General features: G+C 50.3%; 1 pseudogene; it reads right to left on the reverse strand.

Moving 5' to 3' along the window:
- Positions 1 to 1,022: 1,022 nt before the first annotated feature.
- LOC144752557 (ATP-dependent RNA helicase DDX1 pseudogene) overlaps positions 1,023 to 20,523 on the reverse strand; it is a 65,039-nt pseudogene continuing 45,538 nt past the window's right edge.

The raw sequence follows: 20,523 nt of genomic DNA on the forward strand, positions 1-20,523 counted from the left end.
GCAGCAATACACTATGGCCCCTCAACAGCCCGTGACCACCACATACCTGCCACCCTCGTCTCAGTAGGAGAGACTGGGAGTGAAGGGAACCGGCCTGTCTATTAAAATGCAGACCCGTGTGAATAGGTTCTGTAGGTGGAAAAGTACCTATGTCGGCCCCGGGTGATGCAAATGCCTGTGACGGACCGCGTGGGGAGATGTGTCTAGTTAAAAACACAATCTTCATGCTACTGCAAGTAAGATATTGAAGCTACTGCTTACCCTTACTGGGTTATTAATGCCCCTGATGTTCCTAGTCAGGAGTGGAATTTCGACCAGTGGGTCGATAACATTACTTGACATGTTTTGCGCAGAGTGATATTGTGAAATAAAGAGCATCGCGCGGCCAATATAATAAGTCCTTCCATCCAAATGAACAGACAGACCCACTATGCTTTATTCAGTACACACCATGTTATAAAAAATGTTTAAGAGAAAAGTAAGTTTTGTAATTAAGAGGGCCAAGTCAGTACATATTTTCTGGGTACAGTATGCACATTGATTTTACACACTGGACACAGATCTTTTAGAGCTCTAAAAAGTTGGGTACAGATCCTGAACCTACCACAATTTTGGTCATTCAACAATTACAAAGAGATCCTATGAACTCTTCCATTTTTTAATTCGTCAGAATAGCTGACCTGATACTGCTTCTTAAATGAACTGACCCTTTCTCACTAAATAAGAACAGAGTATTCATGCTGCAATCAAAAAATGTATGCACACAGGAGGAGGAACTTAAAACGATTACAAACATGGTTCGTGATGGATAGGTTTGAATGAAGGACACTTGTTATATACTAAGGAATATTAAGGATTAACTAAAAACGGAGATACAAAATAATCAAACGTGTGGACATCAGCGTTTAATTTTCACATCAATTGATCAACTGCTACATTATGAGATTTCCATTTGGAAGATGGTGAATTGCCGGGCTATAAACTTTACCATTTAATTTAAATTTTGAACAAATGTGTGTCAATTGCATCACTACAATTACATTAGCACGTCGGGCATCTAGCATATAATAGTGATCTTCAATGTAGCACAATCAGAAACCCCTAAACAACTGGTTAGAAAGATAGCCAAGCTGCAAGAAAGATGTCTGAGCTTCCTTTTCAAGAGCAACCAGTTCTTGTACGGTAGGTGCCAGAATATCCACATGTCCTTTATACTGTCCACCGCCAGCAGCTCTTTTTCCCCATAAACAACCTTGCCATCAAAGTCATCCCCAGGCACTTTTAGATCTGGTTCCACCTGGTTTATTGTGCATGTTAAGTGTTCTTTAACCTCGGAAAGCAGCTGCATCTCATTATACCAAATAGTGCATCCTCCATCGTCCTTCAGCCTTGTATTGTAGCAACCCTTTCCACGGCTATGGTACCACACCTCCTCCTTTTCAGTTGCCACGAGAGAAACAGCTAACCCCATTCTTTCATCTCTACCAACTCGCCCAATGCGATGCACATAGTTTTGTTTTTCATCCGGAAGAGTAACATTTATAACATATGGAACACCTCGGATATCAATCCCTCTGACAGCCACATCGGTGCAGATTAGCATTCGCACATCAACTTTCTTAAATCTTTCCAGGTTTTGTTTTCTTTCTTGAGGTTTTCTATCCCCATGAAGGCACACTCAGGAAAATTGGTGCCCTTTTTTATTCGGGCCTCCACCTTGCAGGATAAAGTATTCCTCCATGTTATCACAATCAATTTTAGTTCTGCAGAAGATAATTGCTTGATCCATTTTGTGTTCTTTGATTACACGCACAGTGTATTCTCCCTTCAGGATTTTAATAGCTTCTGACCACATCTCTGCAGAATTAGTGCCAGGTCTTGTATTATCTTTAGCATGAACTTCATCAGTACGAATAAGGGATTTCATTTTTTCCCAAAGCTTGTCGTTCTTGGGGTTGACAGGCACAACAACATGGTGCACAGTTTCAGGGAGAGAACCTTCCCCTTTCAGATCCACCCATTTCAGGAAATGCATTATCTTCTCCGCTAACTTTATCACGTCAAAGGAATGCAGGGTTGCAGAGCACACGATCACCTGCAGTCTCTTTCCATCTGAAGTAATCTGTGGAATCTGACCATGGATTCTGTTAATGAAATCTGAATAACCTTGGGTAAGGAGGCCATCAGCTTCATCAAGGACTAGGAATCTGACTTGTGACAAGTTTAGCTTTCCAGTCGACACTAGGTCGTCCACTCTTCCTGGCGTCCCAACAACTATATCAACACCTTGTTCCAGAACAGACAGTTGGGGGCTCATTAGGATGGCGGACGGAAGAGCCACCGCGGCCCTGGAGTAGGCGGAAAAAGCCCTTTCCGTGTCCGCCAGCCGCGGATACTCCGTCCGCCATATCAGGATAGGAAAACGTGTCAAGTTTCCGTCCGCGACGGAAAAGGACGCACCGCCGCCGAACTACACACGACCACATGGCGGACGGAACAATCCCGGAGGCCCCGCCGTACGTACTGACGTCTAAGACCGTCCCCCAAATCAAGATGGCGGAAACTCCACATAAAACCGCAGCGGAAAAACAACCTGACTGAACACGGAGGAATCCACACAGCGAACATAGGTGACATAGCAGAGATACCCACCGCAAGCTGACCACCACCATGGACCCAGCGCTACACGCTTTCCCGATGCTCTTCGCGATCCACCACGTCCTAGTCATGGCCCACTATGGACGACGACGCAGGTAAGGCACAAACCATTGGCTGTCTGGAGGGGAATACCAGCAAGGGACGTGACGTAGGGAGGGGGAGTGTCATGTTACCGAAACCACTGATGAGAAGCATATACGAATACACATTTGTAGTACGCAAGCAGGAATGACAACGACAGACCACGAGACTTGATAGACTACCTTTATTGTACAAAATAGGGGAATAATCACAGTGTATGCGTGAGCATGTGCAAAGTGGGCACCAGAGCAGCGACATCATAGGCAGGTAACGAGAGGGCAGAATGCAGTATCAGAGCACCAACAGGGCAGTGTGGCCAACAGAGCAGGTACATCATAGGCAGGTAACGAGAGGGCAGTATGCAGTATCAGAGCATCAACAGGGCATTGTAGAGTACAGAGCAGGTACATCATAGGCAGGTAACGAGAGGGCAGAATGCAGTATCAGAGCACCAACAGGGCAGTGTGGCCAACAGAGTAGGTACATCATAGGCAGGTAACGAGAGGGCAGTATGCAGTATCAGAGCATCAACAGGGCATTGTAGAGTACAGAGCAGGTACATCATAGGCAGGTAACGAGAGAGCAGTATGCAGTATCAGAGCACCAACAGGGCAGTGTGGCCAACAGAGTAGGTACATCATAGGCAGGTAACGAGAGGGCAGTATGCAGTATCAGAGCATCAACAGGGCATTGTAGAGTACAGAGCAGGTACATCATAGGCAGGTAACGAGAGGGCAGTATGCAGTATCAGAGCATCAACAGGGCATTGTAGAGTACAGAGCAGGTACATCATAGGCAGGTACCGAGAGGGCAGTATGCAGTATCAGAGCATCAACAGGGCATTGTAGAGTACAGAGCAGGTACATCATAGGCAGGTAACGAGAGGGCAGTATGCAGTATCAGAGCATCAACAGGGCATTGTAGAGTACAGAGCAGGTACATCATAGGCAGGTAACAAGAGGGCAGTATGCAGTATCAGAGCATCAACAGGGCATTGTAGAGTACAGAGCAGGTACATCATAGGCAGGTAACGAGAGGGCAGTATGCAGTATCAGAGCATCAACAGGGCATTGTAGAGTACAGAGCAGGTACATCATAGGCAGGTAACGAGAGGGCAGAATGCAGTATCAGAGCACCAACAGGGCAGTGTGGCCAACAGAGCAGGTACATCAGAGGCAACATATGAGAGGGGCAAAGTGCATCAACAGTCCATTGCACAGAACAGCTCCATCAGAGGCAGCACGTGAGAGGGGCCAAGTGCATCAACAGTCCATTGCACAGAACAGCTCCATCAGAGGCAGCACGTGAGAGGGGCCAAGTGCATCAACAGTCCATTGCACAGAACAGCTCCATCAGAGGCAGCACGTGAGAGGGGCCAAGTGCATCAACAGTCCATTGCACAGAACAGCTCCATCAGAGGCAGCACGTGAGAGGGGCCAAGTGCATCAACAGTCCATTGCACAGAACAGCTCCATCAGAGGCAGCACGTGAGAGGGGCCAAGTGCATCAACAGTCCATTGCACAGAACAGCTCCATCAGAGGCAGCACGTGAGAGTGCAGAATGCAGTAACAGAGCATCAACAGGGCATTGTAGAGTACAGAGCAGGTACATCATAGGCAGGTAACGAGAGGGCAGTATGCAGTATCAGAGCATCAACAGGGCATTGTAGAGTACAGAGCAGGTACATCATAGGCAGGTAACGAGAGGGCAGAATGCAGTATCAGAGCATCAACAGGGCATTGTAGAGTACAGAGCAGGAACATCATAGGCTGCACAAGTACGTGTCCCTACCAACCCGTCACAGGAACCACAAGAGTGCCACGCAGTTCTCAATTGACACACCATGTGAAATAACATTTGAGTGAAGTGTTCAGCACCTCACATCACAGAATCAGGGGGACTGCGTGAACTACCTGCCTCGGACACACTGGCAGCACCAGCAACAGGAGTGTGAGACACAGCCACAGCCCGAGTGACACACACATGGGCCACGGACCCAGACACACTGGCAGCACCAGCAACAGGAGTGTGAGACACAGCCACAGCCCGAGTGACACACACATGGGCCACGGACCCAGACACACTGGCAGCACCAGCAACAGGAGTGTGAGACACAGCCACAGCCCGAGTGACACACACATGGGCCACGGACCCAGACACACTGGCAGCACCAGCAACAGGAGTGTGAGACACAGCCACAGCCCGAGTGACACACACATGGGCCACGGACCCAGACACACTGGCAGCACCAGCAACAGGAGTGTGAGACACAGCCACAGATGTAGTCACTGACACGTGAGCCACTGACCCAGACAGACTGCCAGCACCAGAAACAGGAGTGTGCAACACAGCCACAGATCTTCTAACTGACACGTGAGCCATAGACCCAGATACACTGCCAGGACCTGCAACAGGAGAGGGCACAACTGACACTGTGCCACCATCTGATACATGAGAGTCAACTGCACCAGCGCCACTGTGACAACTGAAATGATGAGCCACAGGGCTGTATGGGCCTGGAGGCAGGGTGGGCCTGGGAGCTGGGGATAGCTGACCGAGAGCCAAATCGGGGTTGGCAGGTGTCAATGGTGTGTGTCTGCGTTTCTTAGGGATGTGTGTGTGCACCCTGGACAGGACAGGACTGCCAAGTGGTGGGGACGCCAAACAATCATTTATTTATTTTATTTTATTTTATTTATTTATTTAAGCTTTTACCGCGCACAGCTACCCACAGTGGGTTTCCCGGCGCCAGGGACAGACTGAAGAAGAAAGGACTAGGCAGCACCTGACTTGAGGCCACGATCAACATTTAACTGCGCTTAAACAGGAGGGTCTTCAAAGCCTTACGGAAATGTAGTAGGTTGGTCTCTGACTTTAGTGCTAATGGGAGGGAGTTCCAGTACTTCGGGCCTAGAACAGAAAAGGAGCGACCTCCCATTCTTGCCAACTTAAATCTTGGCACTATGAAATTGCCAGTGTCCGAGGACCTTAGTGGACGCGAGGGTATGTAAGGTGTTACCAACCCTTGGATATAAGTTGGAGCACTACCCTGCCTGGCCTTGAACATATAACAGAGCGCCTTGAATTTAACACGTTCGGGAACGCTCAGCCAATGAAGGTCATGCAACGCGCCAGCAGCTGAAGTGCGTCTAGGGACGTTCTTCAACAAGCGCGCCGCCGCATTTTGTACAACCTGGAGCACATGTATGGTGGCTTTATCTGCGCCCAGGTAAAGAATATTGCCATAGTCCAGGCGTGATGTTACAAGTGCCTGGACTACGGTTCTGCGAGAGGAGAGAGGAAGCATCCACAGAATCTTATGAAGCCACCGCAGGGTTGAGAAGCAGATGGCTGCAACCTTAGTGGCCTGTTGCTTCATGGTTAGCCTGTCGTCAATGATGACGCCCAGGTTACGAACTGCAGTGGATGGCATGGGCGCATTGCCAAGTTCAGTGGGCCAATGATGGGGGCCCCAAAGATGTTTGTTCCGACCCAGAATGACCACCTCTGTCTTCTCCCCATTCAGCTTGAGACAATTTCGCCGCTTCCAGTCGGCCACGAGAATGAGGCCAGACTTGAGTGCGGAGGTGTTATTCTCGTCTCTCCCTGATAGGGAGAAGACAGTCTGGGTGTCATCTGCATAGGAGAACAGGGTTAGCCCAGCCTGTTCAACTATGGACGCCAAGGGTTTAACATAAATATTAAATAATAAAGGGCTAAGGATTGAACCTTGGGGAACGCCTCGAGTAGATGGACATACGGTGGAAGCTGCTTTCGGGGAGAACACTTGAAAAGTTCGGTCACTAAGGAACGACACTACCCAGGCCAAAGCCTGGCCTGTCACACCTAGGGATTTCAGAGAGTCAATAAGGATGGAATGCGACACGGTGTCGAAGGCTGCGCTCAAATCCAGCAGGATGAGTGCCATGGTGTTACCCTGATCGACACCGTGCCTAAGACTCTCTGTTACCCCCAGGAGGGCTGTCTCAGTTGAGTGCCGTGGCCGAAAGCCCGACTGCGAGGGATGGAGAAAGGCAGTTTTTTCGACCAGTTTTGAAAGCTGGGAATTGATATGTCTCTCCAATATCTTTGAGAAGATAGGCAGCAATGATATAGGGCGAAAATTAGCAGAGTTGGAGGGGTCTGCGCCCACTTTTTTTAATAAAGGTACCACCATGGCGTGTTTCCAAGGTTGGGGAACATAGGCCTCGCTCAAAGAAGCGTTTAGTAGTCCAATGATGATTGGGTGTGTAAGGGGGTCTAATTGTTTGAGTATTTTGGCTGGAAGAGCATCCCGTGGGGAGCCCGATCGCACACTATTTAAGCAGAAGACAAAGGAAGTAGCATCTAAAGGCTGCCAGGTAGTAATTACTGCGTCAAAGGCGGTATCTACCGGTTCTAAGACCATATTACGAGCATTAGAAGTAGTCTCTGGGAGTAAGGTAAAATGGTCATAAATGAGATCAACTTTCTTTATAAAATAATCTGCCAAGGATTGACACTGAGCGGCATCCAGTGCCGGGGGGGATGGAGAGGAGTTGGCACCGGTCAGTTTTTTAACAACGGAGAAAAGCACCTTAGGGCAATTTCGTGCATCATTCACAGTTTTTTTAGTATAGTCTGCTTTAGCAGTTTTACAGCTATTGTGGTACTTTTTCAAGGCTTCTTTATAGATGATTTTACGTGAAGGGGAGTAGCCTTGTCTCCATTTGCGCTCCAATGTCTTACATTGTGAGCGGAGGCATTTGAGTTGTTCTGAGTACCACGGAGCCGGGGGATGATGTAAGAAAGTGAACTTCGATGTCATCGGTAACGCCGAATTAACAGCGTTAGTTAGCCAGAGTTCAGTGGCACAATTGAGTGCAGCGACTGGTAGTTCAATGCATGGAAGTGTATCGATCAGCAAGTTATTAAGTTCTGACATGTCGATCTTACCCCAATTCCGAGCTGGTCTAGCAGTTCCCACCTCAGGTGTTTTTGCTGTTACAGCCGTATCTAAAGAGAAAGGGACGGCTAAGTGGTCGGACCAGGCGATTTGTAAAGCTTCCCGAGAACAGTCAAAGGGCAGATTGGACAAAATTGGGTCTAATAAATGGCCGGCACAATGTGTGGGGCCAGTATTTAAAAGTTGGAGATTAAAAGCTTCCAAGATGGAAAAGAACTGGTTTCTATAAGGACACTCGTGGTCTTCCAAATGTAAATTTAAGTCCCCTAAGATCGTGAAATTCGATGCTTTGAGTAATACAGGAGCTAAGAGATCTGGTAATGATGTTATCCAAGGACTTGCTGGCCCAGGGGGACGATATACCAATAGTCCTGACAGCGTAAATTGGGGGGTGATGGTCAATTTAAATAAGGCCGATTCACAGTCTTTTTGAGTGGAGTCAACTAGTTTACAAGTGTAAGCATTTCTATAGACAATTGCAATTCCACCACCCCTACCAGAGACCCTATCCTGACGAAGAATGGCATAATTGAAAGGAATGGCATCTACAATATCCGGACCGGAGCAATCCCGAAGCCACGTCTCGGTCAGGAATATTGCATCAGGTTGGTTTTCCACGAGAAAATCATGGATATTATATCTGTGTTGCGGCAAGGATCTGCAATTAATACTCCAGAATCTCAAAGGAGGGCGAATGGCGGCGGTCCTAGGGAGTGCTTGCCTCTTCCGTCTACCTTGGTATTGCAGGGATCTGCATTTAATAGGAGTTCGTAGAGAGAAGCCGCACTGAGTGCAGCAAAACTTATGGGGAATAAAAGGGTAGATAGAGCAGTTATTATTAGGCACGCCACGTAGCGCATACAGCTCTTCATATGAGTAAGTAAGAATCATGCTGAGAGCATAAGTTTACTCACAGAGAAAGAGAGTGTCCAGAGCCCCGAGCCCGTCCTAGCGCGGACGAGCGCAGACGGGCAGGACTCTGGCTGGACTCAGGCGCTGCGAAGGCGCTCCACCTGCGCGTCACCGCTGCGCGTCCAAAGTGAGGCTAAAATAGTCTCTGCAGGCCGAAATCTCGCGATAACGCGCGAGAGTGCCCCGGCCCAATCCAAAATGGCGGTCCGACTAGTCCCCGGTGCCCCGTGATCCCGGACCCGCCAAAGGCGGTGGTAATGGTCCCAGGGGGGGTATTATGGTGCGAGAATGAGGCCAGGGGGGGCGCAGTAATTTAAAAGCAAGGAAGAATAAAAATAAAATAAATGAAATACAAAACTGGATTTATCTAAAAAATGCTCCACTAGGTATTTCAGAGAGCGCGACTAGCGCTAGCGACGTCGGTATGCTCACCTTTGTCCAGGCTGGCCTACCGTTACTCGCCGCCTAAAATAGGCTCTGCAGGCCGAAATCTCGCGATAACGCGCGAGAGTGCCCCGGCCCAATCCAAAATGGCGGTCCGACTAGTCCCCGGTGCCCCGTGATCCCGGACCCGCCAAAGGCGGTGGTAATGGTCCCAGGGGGGGTATTATGGTGCGAGAATGAGGCCAGGGGGGGCGCAGTAATTTAAAAGCAAGGAAGAATAAAAATAAAATAAATGAAATACAAAACTGGATTTATCTAAAAAATGCTCCACTAGGTATTTCAGAGAGCGCGACTAGCGCTAGCGACGTCGGTATGCTCACCTTTGTCCAGGCTGGCCTACCGTTACTCGCCGCCTAAAATAGGCTCTGCAGGCCGAAATCTCGCGATAACGCGCGAGAGTGCCCCGGCCCAATCCAAAATGGCGGTCCGACTAGTCCCCGGTGCCCCGTGATCCCGGACCCGCCAAAGGCGGTGGTAATGGTCCCAGGGGGGGTATTATGGTGCGAGAATGAGGCCAGGGGGGGCGCAGTAATTTAAAAGCAAGGAAGAATAAAAATAAAATAAATGAAATACAAAACTGGATTTATCTAAAAAATGCTCCACTAGGTATTTCAGAGAGCGCGACTAGCGCTAGCGACGTCGGTATGCTCACCTTTGTCCATAGGTGGAGCATCTGCTGCCGGGGATCTGGTTTCTGGGGACGTGCTGGAGCCTGCTTGTCGTTTGCTCTGTGCCTGCCGCCTGGACTCGGAATCATGTGTAATGGGGGATGCAACAACAGGGGACACCCTCCTCTGCTTCTGACTGGCCTGGATGGGAGTGGAGGTATGGGGGGACTCCGCGGCGGAGACATCAGTTTGGCGTTTAGTAGAAAACATCAGCCTCAGTGCAGCCAGGGGTGAAGTATGCCTGTCCTTGATTGCACCATTGTCCATGCTAGATGCCTTGTCCGTAGGATGTGCCTTATCCTTAGGTGGAGTGTTGTCTCTGGATGTAGTCTGTGCCCTGGTCGCCGCCCTGTTCCTGCCAGCAGACTTGTCGTCTGTGGTGCACCTGTCTCCAGTAGACACCTGCTCTCTGTGTGTGTCCCTGCCCTTGGGAGATGGACCTTGCTTTGCTGTGGGCCTGCCCTTGGGAGTCTCCCTGCTCTTAGGAGGTGTCTTTGTCTTGTCACTGTCCCTGGGAGTGTCCCTTTCCTCTGCTGTGGGCCTGCCCTTGGGAGTCTCCCTGCTCTTAGGAGGTGCCTTTGTCTTGTCACTGTCCCTGGGAGTGTCCCTTTCCTCTGCTGTGGGCCTGCCCTTGGGAGTCTCCCTGCTCTTAGGAGGTGCCTTTGTCTTGTCACTGTCCCTGGGAGTGTCCCTTTCCTCTGCTGTGGGCCTGCCCTTGGGAGTCTCCCTGCTCTTAGGAGGTGCCTTTGTCTTGTCACTGTCCCTGGGAGTGTCCCTTTCCTCTGCTGTGGGCCTGCCCTTGGGAGTCTCCCTGCTCTTAGGAGGTGCCTTTGTCTTGTCACTGTCCCTGGGAGTGTCCCTTTCCTCTGCTGTGGGCCTGCCCTTGGGAGTCTCCCTGCTCCTAGTAGGTGCCTTTGTCTTCTGACTGGCCTTGTCCAAGGTACAGTCCATGGACATGTGAGTATCCCTTGCCTTGGGAGTACCTTTTGTGTTGAATGCCTGTGTAGCTCCTGAAGGCATGTCCCCCAACAACACTTGCGGATCCTGTGTGTGTACTCCAGTGTATCTGACGTTGTCTAATTGAACAGATTTAGCTGATCTAGGGGATGGGGTCTGTGCCCTGCGTGCCCTGACGTGCTGTCTGACGCTGCTTCTAGTGCAATAACCTGTATTTGAGTCCTGCTCAGAATATTCACTACCCCCTGAGACATCCAGTGGTGTAGATGGGGAAACCGAAGTAGCACCCTGTTCATGCGACTGTACTATTGCAGACGACACACTGCTTGCCAATGACTGCACTGTCCTGTGTAGACCTGCAAGATCGCCATGCATCCCTTCCATGAAAGCCACCACCTGCCCCAACTTCCTATCATGGTCCTGGAAAGCATTTGTCATATTGGTCTGCCCCACACACAGCTGTCGCAGCAGATCAACGGCCTCAGCACACAGTGCATTTTGGCTCACCGTGGCAGGGGCAGCGGTGCCTGCACCGAACGCCACTCTGCTCCCCCTACTCCTCCGGCCACGAACAGTACATGGTGCAGTTTGTGGAAGTGTGGGCCCTGTGTGCTTACTTCCGACAGAAGGTGAAGAGTGCCCACTCCCAGTCTGTGACAACAGTGCAGGCTCACCAAGAGTGTCCGACGAGGAGGACGATGGTGTCTCCACATGCGAGTCCTCAGGGACGGTCCTGTCCCCCTCTCCGGCGCTGGCCTCCTCTGTGTCAGTCTGCGTGTGTGCGAAGTCTGAGCCGGACTCATTTCCTCGACTACTCTCCGCCGTCTGTGGCTGAGTGTCCTCTGTCATACCTGAAATGCACATAAAAGATGTGTGAGTCATGGGCAGACTGACGTACAGAAGGAACAGGATTGCCAAATTACATAGCTGACAAAGATTTTGTAGCCCTCATCCTGCACATGGCCCACCTCTACCAGTCATCCTCACATTTCCTGCCATGGGGCCATGGACCACTAGGGGATGTGCCTCAACACTCAACTACTAAGCAAGTGGCGTGTCAACATGGCGGACCTGGATGTCAAATGAGAACCACCCAATGGGACCAAAATGGCATCACAGACATACATACACAACACGGAACTCAATAGTGTGTCTGTGCACCAATACATGCATAGCACTCACAGGTTTCCTACACAGACAGTTTGCTCACCGCTAGATTGCTGTTGATCGGCACTCAGACGTTCGGCCAGTTCAGGATGCGTCACTGCAATGATACGGTGCATGAGAGGGGTCATGGAGCGCCGGGCCAGACGGGGCGTCCTTGGAATCAGGCCCAGTGTTACTTCCGCTACATTCTTGCTTAGCCTGGAAATGTCGTCCCAGCGTTTGTGGCAGTGTGTATGTCGTCTGTTGCACACCCCCAATGCCCGTACTTCCCGTGCTATGCTCCTCCACAGGTCCTTGCGAAGGTGCAGCTTGACCTACCATGATGGGAGACAAAAGGGTTTCAGTCAGTGGACAGGTGGCCTGTCACACACATAGGGGCAAGACGTAACTGTCAGCAGCCATGCACAATCAGGAACATATGTCTAGCCCACACTACACAGCTAAGATAGAAATAGGCCTGATTATTTGGCCCCCTCATGCACACCAACATGTCCCACACTGCACTTACCACCCGTCCTGGTGCGCCGTAGAGGCGTCCATAGTTGCGGAGTACACCGTCCACGAGGACATCAAGCTCCGCGGCGGTGAAGGGTCGAGACCGGATCTCTTTGCCTCTCGACATGGCAAGATCACGGAGTATGGCACTACAGCAGCACGGCGGTTGTGTTCATGGCCGGCCACGGCCGTCCTAGGCCCGGCCGCTCCGGCCGGTGTACGGTGGATGATGCAATGTGACTGTAAGGGGGGTCATGAACTGGCATGTCCATTGAGTACATCTAAAGGGTGTATAGGCCTGCACCTCCCCCGCTGAGTACGTGCACCGCCATGGAGGCGCCAGTGATAGAACATTGTTGCAACTGAAGCATCCGTGCCTGAGGCTTGCACGTGCGGTTGCCGATGTGTGCCCGTGACGGTCCCCGCACATGCAGCCAATGGGAAGAGGGACGCTGGCCGCGTCTGGCCTTTGGGAAGTAGCGGAAGTTGAGCACCGCCATGGCGGCGCCAATTATGTTATCTTGTCAGACGCTGCACCGTGATGTGTTGTGTGCAGTTGCGTCATGAGGGATGTGAGCGTGATAGGGAAAGGTCATATGTCATACAATGTAGCATGTGTGTCCATGCAATGCCCATCGGTGGGCACACAATGGGCAACAGATGTGCATTTGTACGTGTTGACGTCGGGTGTGACCCTACATACGTTCTTACATCTTCACAACTACACAGTACATCACGGCTGTGTGCCCAAATTATGCATCTGTTGTCTGTGTCTTGTTCTGGCGAGGTGACTACAGTGGTGGTGGTACACATGCATTCCGTGTATGTGTTTTGTACGTTGTGTCACCATGCATGTAATTACCGTATGTACATCATTCTTGGTGTTGGCATGTGTGCTTGATGACATGGCGTGTGTATAATTATCGTTTGTGTGCATGCAGTTGCATGTGTGTCTGTGATGTGGCTACTAAACATTAGGGTGCAGACTGAAGTATTGTCAGTAAGGTTCACATGTGATGGAGTTGTACACGTATGCGTCGTTTGCAAGTTGACCTAAGTTACATCTCTCTCCCACACAGGAGGGCTACAAATGTGCATCGGCCATACACTGTGCTGGAGGATATGGTTGACGAGGAGGTGATTCGGAAATTCCGGCTGGATCGACGTCGGTTGCTGGAGCTTGTGGCTCAATTGTCTCCTCATCTGCAGCCGCGTAGGACGTATCCTGGGTCGATTACACCCACTGCAAAGGTCATGGCGGTACTCCATTTCTTTGCTACTGGCACATTTCAGTATACAGTTGGACATGCCGGGGGGATGTCACAGGCCATGTTCAGCACGGTTCTTCGGGATGTCTTAACAGCTATGATGCTGTACAAGGATGACTACATCCATTTCCCACGTCCGGAAGAGTTGCCAGCTGTCAAAGCTGATTTCTATGCCCTGGGCCACATACCTCACGTTGTGGGCTCAATTGATGGCACACACATCGCAATCATTCCACCACGGGCACGGGAACAAGTGTTCAGGAATCGCAAACATTTCCATTCGCTGAACGTGCAGGTGGTGTGCCTCGCTAACAACATCATCTCACATGTGTGTGCAAGATTTCCTGGATCTGCACATGACGCCCACATCATGCGGAGCAGCAATGTCCCACGACTCATGGCTAATCTGCGACCCGGTCAAGCGTGGCTTGTTGGTGAGTGTGCAGTGGGGACTCTTGTGATCTCTGTGTTGCATGGGGTACCCACCATATCTTGTTGTGATGTTTGTCTCTGTCATCCCCCTACATAGGCGACTCGGCTTACCCAAACCGGCCCTGGCTCCTCAGTCCCCTACGTAATCCGAGAACAGCGGGTGAAATGCGGTACAATGATGCACATGGAAGGACACGGAGAGTCATCGAACGTACCTTTGGACTGCTAAAGCCTCGGTTTCGGTGCCTCGATAAGACCGGAGGGGCCCTGCCTTACTCACCAGGAAAAGTATGCAGGATCGTGATTGCCTGCTGCATGCTCCATAACCTGGCAGTACGCAATGACATAGAACTGCTGTTGGACCCTGAAGACGAAGGAGTTCCTGGGCCTCCCATCCCACCCATGTCGACTGATGAGGATAGTGGTGAGGAGGAAGGTGTGGACCAGAGGCGCCAGCTCATAGATCGCTACTTCCCTTGAATGTGAGTTACTACCTCTAGTGGCGGTTGACAATGCCTCATGTATGTTTGCTGGTGTTGTGTGGATGTGGGGTTAATCAGCTGGGTGTTCTTGTTTGTGATGGTTGCTTATGTGTGTCTTCATTTCTTTGGACATACAAGTCTCCATGATGTGTGTGCTCTCATCCCATGCTTTTGTGATGGTTGTCGTTTGTGTAATGTTGCTGTGCATTGTGTTGTGATGTGTGTGAATCTGTTTCCTGACGTGTGTTTGCTGTCTCTGATTTTCTCTAGGTCACTCCCGCAGCGCCATGATCATGTACGACTGTCATCCCTGAACCTGTTTACGTCTGTTTCTGAAGGCAATCATGTGAATAAACATGGAGGCAAAACATCATTGTGTGAGTAAGTGCTATTTATTTACAGGTTGTGCTTCTGTGCTGGTGTATATTTACAAGTAAGTGGGGTGGAGGGAGATGGAGTTGAAGGTAATGGCAGATGAAATGTCCGTGCTGACACCACAGGGTAGTCCAGCAGACCAGTGGGAATGATTGTCTGTGGGACAGGATACTTAGCTGGGTGAATGTCTGGCACAGGCGGTGACATTGTCATGGTCGTCCCCTCTTGGAGCGTGTGGATGGCGCTCCAACACTGCTCTCAGCCACTTCCTGCCTCAGCCGGCCCCTCCGTCTCTGAGGTGGTACAGAGTCAGCTGGGAGGGCAGGTTGTTGAAGGGCCACATCCGTCGCCAGGGGCACAGGTGGTGGTGGCGGCGGTGGAGGCGGAGGTGACGGTGGCGGTGGAGGCGGAGGTGGCGGTGGAGGCGGAGGTGACGGTGGCGGTGGCACTACGACACTTGGTGGAGGGGGGGGGTGTTGTTCCGGGCAACCCATTCCCTCCACATCGTTGCCTGCTGGCCCATGATCTGCAACATCTGGCCAAGGATGCCACAGATTTTGTGCTGGATGCTGTTGTTGTCCACCGAGTCCTGGTGCGCACGATCTGCGTTTGCCTGGGACCGGTCGTATGACGCCTGGCACCTGGCAAGGGCTTGTAGGGACTGTGCCACTGGCTGGGGTAGCTGTCCTTCCTCTGCACGGCGGTGTGTGGCTCGCCTGATTGGCTGATGTCCCGTTGCCTGTGGCCCACTCACCCTGCTTGTGTGTGGGGCCGATGGACCAGCGTTGTGCGCTGGGTTATGCTGGGTGGCACCGGCAGGAGTGGTGGTGCTGGTGGTGCTGGTGGTACTGGTGGTACTGGTGGTACTGGTGGTACTGGTGGTGGTGGGGACTGTGCAGATCACAGAGACAGGTGTTGCTGGTGTGACACTTGCGACGTTGGTCGGTCCCGGGAGTCCCTGTGAGCCAGATGGCCCTGGCTGCGTGCTTGGTCCCGCTCCATCCTCCGCACCGGAGCTGCCTGTGTCCTCATCAGCAGAGAGTCCTGTAGGTGTGGGAGGCGAGGCTGGCGGCCGTGTACTGGTTTCCCCAGTCAGTTGACGATCACCTGAGGGACAAGATAGAGCTGGTCAGTGATGTGGACATTACATGGTTAGGTAGATTTTTAGACATTTCTGTTTCCTGTCGCACACACCCCACCCTCCACCACCACCACCACCACCACCCTCCCCGTGAGCATGGGGGCCTGTTGGGAGTTGTAGTTTGGGCCTCTCACACACCCCGCCCTCCACCACCACCACCACCACCACCCTCCCCGTGAGCATGGGGGCCTGTTGGGAGTTGTAGTTTGGGCCTCTCACACACCCCGCCCTCCACCACCACCACCACCACCACCCTCCCCGTGAGCATGGGGGCCTGTTGGGAGTTGTTGTTTGGGCCTCTCACACACCCCGCCCTCCACCACCACCACCACCACCACCCTCCCCGTGAGCATGGGGGCCTGTTGGGAGTTGTAGTTTGGGCCTCTCACACACCCCGCCCTCCACCACCACCACCACCACCCACCCCGTGAGCATGGGGGCCTGTTGGGAGCCATGAACATGTTAGTGAGTTGGTGTCCAACGTGCATGGGTTGGGGCATAGGAGATGTTTCTTCTCAGTTGTGTGAGCCTGACCATGTCGTGCTGATCGTGGTGCTTGGTTTGTACTCACCAGTCTCTTCTCCTTCGTCAAGTCCGTCTAGGCTCTCTGGGTGTAGTATCACCAGCACCTTCTCCTCCCAATCGGTGTAGGGTATGGGCTCCGGGGGTGTGCCACCGCCAGTATGATTGGCTCGGGCAAAGTTTTTGGCTCGGATGCCCTTGACCCTGGTCTTCAGGTCATGCCACCGCCTCTGGATGTCATGCTTCGTCCTCGGCACAGTCCCCGAGGCATTCACCCGAGTGACGATCCTGTCCCACATGTAGTTCTTTTGCGCCACGGACGTCTGCTGGACTTGGGCCCCGAAGATGTGGGGCTCAACACGGAGTATTCCATCTACCATTACCCTCAACTCTGTCTCCATGAATTTGTTTTTTTTTTTGGGTGCCATGGTGTGTGGTGCTCAGTGTGTGAGTTGAGTGAGTTGGGGGGTGCAGGTGTGTGGTGTGTGATGTGTAGGATTTGTGTGGTGGGTGTTTGTGTGGTGGGTGTGGTAGGGTGGTGGTTGTGTGTCTTCTATGTGAGTTTGCAGTATCTCGATGTTGGCCTCTTGCTAGCAGCAATGCTGTGATGCAAAGGATTGTGGTAGCGTGTGTGTGTCATTTTATAGTCGTGTCTCAATGGTTGTTGGCAGTCAGGTGGTAGGTGGGCGTGTTGACTAGTGTGCATTATTGGATAATTGGGACGTGTCATGGCGGCTTGTGCTTGATGTTGGGGGGGGGGGGCCTTGTCAATGTTGGTATGTTTGCTTTGGACTAGCGGTAGGCTTCCTGACATTTGTTTGCCGCTAGGGATGTTGTGCGTGTTGGCCTTCCGCAGTGATGCTGTGGTTATCGTAGCATTCTTTCCGCCGCGGACGTGGATGGCTGTGAGTTCCGTGGACCGGGCGGATTAATCCTAATTGCGGCCACGGAGTATTCACAGGTATGGCGGTACATGTGTTATTTTCCGCGGTCATTTCCGTCCGCGGCAGTGGTTGTTCATTGGACTCCGTCCGCCGCGGACGGAGTTGGATGTGTTCCGTCCACCGCGGACGGTGTTGGTTATGATCCGTCTGCCGCGGTCGGAGTTTCGTGACATGAATATCCTAATCCCAAACGCGGAATCTCCGCGGCGCGGCCGGGAGTAAAATTTCCCCCACCATGGCGGACAGTAGCCATTTCCGTCCGCCATCCTAATCGACGCCTTGGTCTTTTGCAGCAACACCACCAATTATCAAAAGCTCCCTGAGCTTAGGATCAGTGACATGTTATTTAAATTGTTTGGCGTTGTTCAAAGTCTGCTCTGCCAGTTCTCTGGATGGTTCAATAATTAAAGCGTTGGGTGCATTTGGAAGATTCTTAGACTGAGCTACTTGAGCACTCCCAGAGTGCTGAGATTTAACGACATGGCCATCAGACGCTTTGCAGATTGCATCAAAACCGTCTTTTGGTGGAAACTTAAAATCTTCTTCTCCAAAATTGAATTTCAGTTCGGCATTCTTCAAAACACAAGATGGAAAAAATGTCTGGTTTTTCAAATGTGATGGAATGTCAAATGCTAGACCCAAGTCTTTCCCATTTTTTGAAAACTTGATAATGCCTTTCTCAATATCCAGAAAGCATCCAATAGTATCATGCATAGTGAATTCCTCCCCGTAACTGTCAAATTGTTTGTTGTGAGACTTTTTTCCAGTTCCACCACAGCCAAATCCAAATTTGTCAGTTCCCAGGTCCAAAGAAGCCTGCGCTGCTGACCATCCAACTCTGCACAAACCCTGATCATGGCAAGATACCTCATAGTAATATTTTCCTTTATTTACTCCTCTGGTTGCCTCACCCATGCCATTCTTTTATTTCACGACTTTGACAACACAAACCATCAGCGCCGATTGCAAATGCAGAGCCTCTGTCATATGGATTCATCTGCCACTTATTCAGCACTGTCGCGCCCGTCTTTACTGTGGTTTTTCCTTTTTTTCCTTCTTGCTGATACTTAAGAGTTTCATAAACAATCTGAATGACTGGTATACTGAATGCGCCATTTTTTCCACTGCCATTTTCTGGTGCCATTAGCACATCACCACCTCCTAATATCAGTGGAATAGACTCCGCCAGGATGTCTGTGGGGAGAAGCCAGTCCATCTCCTCCACAGCCTGTGCTATTTCAGGCAGAGGCGCAATTAGAGTCAAATTTCGGGGGGGGGGGGGGCTAAGAAAAAATTTCGGGGTGGGGGGGCTAAATCTTTAGGCAATCGGGAGAATCGAGCTGCAGGGGCTCTTAGAAGGGGTGAAACAACAACAAAGCCCCATTAACTGCAGGTAGCTACCTGCAGGCTTGATTCGGATGACACGCGGGACGCCGTATACCCGTCATTACCGGCGGTATCTTTTCATTCAAGAACCGTTTTGGTATTATGAGCCAAGAACCCCTAGGACACTTTGAGTTACGCCATTATCTATGAGTGTGGATGAAAGTGACAAATATACCGAAAAGTGCCTGGTTACTGCGTGTCTAGGAGCGTTAACATTTTATCAGTTTTCTATTCGTATTCCTATCAGCCCATATTGAACCAGTGAAATTGATCCTGAGTTACATTGATACTGCAGCCTGACGATCAAGAAAGATCATTGGCACTAAGAAGAGTTTCTATCAAGGACATAGGAGGTATCTGCCCGGTGGTGTCCTTTTTTTAATATTACGAGAACTTAATGGGAAGACAGTAATTGCATTCCTGATGAAGGTGGCTTTAGTAGAAGGTCCGCCGAAACGCGTCGTACGAAGTCAAGCAGGGATATATCCTAAATTAATTGGAGAATAATTCTGATGTTTCTGCTGAATTGATTCTCTGTGTGTTACCTCCTTTTTTACAAATAGGAATTTTATTGTTTCCTTATTTTAACTGTCTGTTCCTTCCTTTTTTTAAATTATTGTATTATAAATGAATAAACTGTGCAGTATTTTCTCATAATTTAGTTGTTGCATACATTGCTTAACAAGTATAGTGTCAAGGTATTGTTGTTTTATGTTTATTTGTGTTTGAGTAATTTGTTCCTACATTAAGGTGTCCCAAAGGGAATATTTTTTTGACGAAAGTCTATTGTGGTACTCCATCCCTTTGGTTGTTGGGGTCCCTCTCTTTTATTAGAGATTAGTTAATTTATGGCAAGCCTCCTGGACCACTAAGGTGAAATCCGTAAAGAAGGAAAGTTTGGAGCCCTTATATTGCACCTGTCCATACTTGTGGGCCAGGTGGAGCACAGTGTCTCGATCCCTGAAGTGTGATAAACCCACTGCAATGTAATACCTCTGATATGTTTTGCTAATTCCAAATGTCACAAATCTTCTCAAGCAACGACCACGATTCTTGTAAGGGTGAAGCACAAAGGTCACAAAATAACCCTGTGCTTAAACCTTTGGTAGCTTAGCGCAAAAGCAGGTAGGCTTACCTTAAAGGCAATGTGTAAAGTATGCAGCACACAACCACAGTACAGTGAAAACACAACTAAAGAAAAATCCCAAACTAATTTAGAAAAATAGAGTACATTTTTTTTAACTTGTTTTTTGTTAAACTTTTTCTTGTTTTACAGTTTACAAATATTTACGGCATACAACTAGTCAACAGTGTAACTATGCAGCATTGTTACATTGGTAAGCCACGCCACTTTCCGAAATGCCATAAGTGTACACGACAATCACAGGGAGAAAAGGTGGGCAGGGGAGCCAAATGCAGCTCCCTACAATCCCAAATGTGCTTCATTCACACCCGATGTGCAACAGGTTCAACCACTTCCTCCCCCGATATCAGCCCCGCTTACACACTGCTCTCCGCCAACATACACTCTCTACGTTCCTCGCTATCTCTGCCCCACTAGGCGTATCCATACTCCTTCCAAAGGACTCCGGATCTGCATCAACCCCCTGTTTAACCTCTGACAGACTCTCTAATGTTTCCACCC

This window comes from Lissotriton helveticus, chromosome 5_1 (genome assembly GCF_964261635.1).
Source record: "Lissotriton helveticus chromosome 5_1, aLisHel1.1, whole genome shotgun sequence".
In the NCBI taxonomy this organism is placed as follows: Eukaryota; Metazoa; Chordata; class Amphibia; order Caudata; family Salamandridae; genus Lissotriton; species Lissotriton helveticus.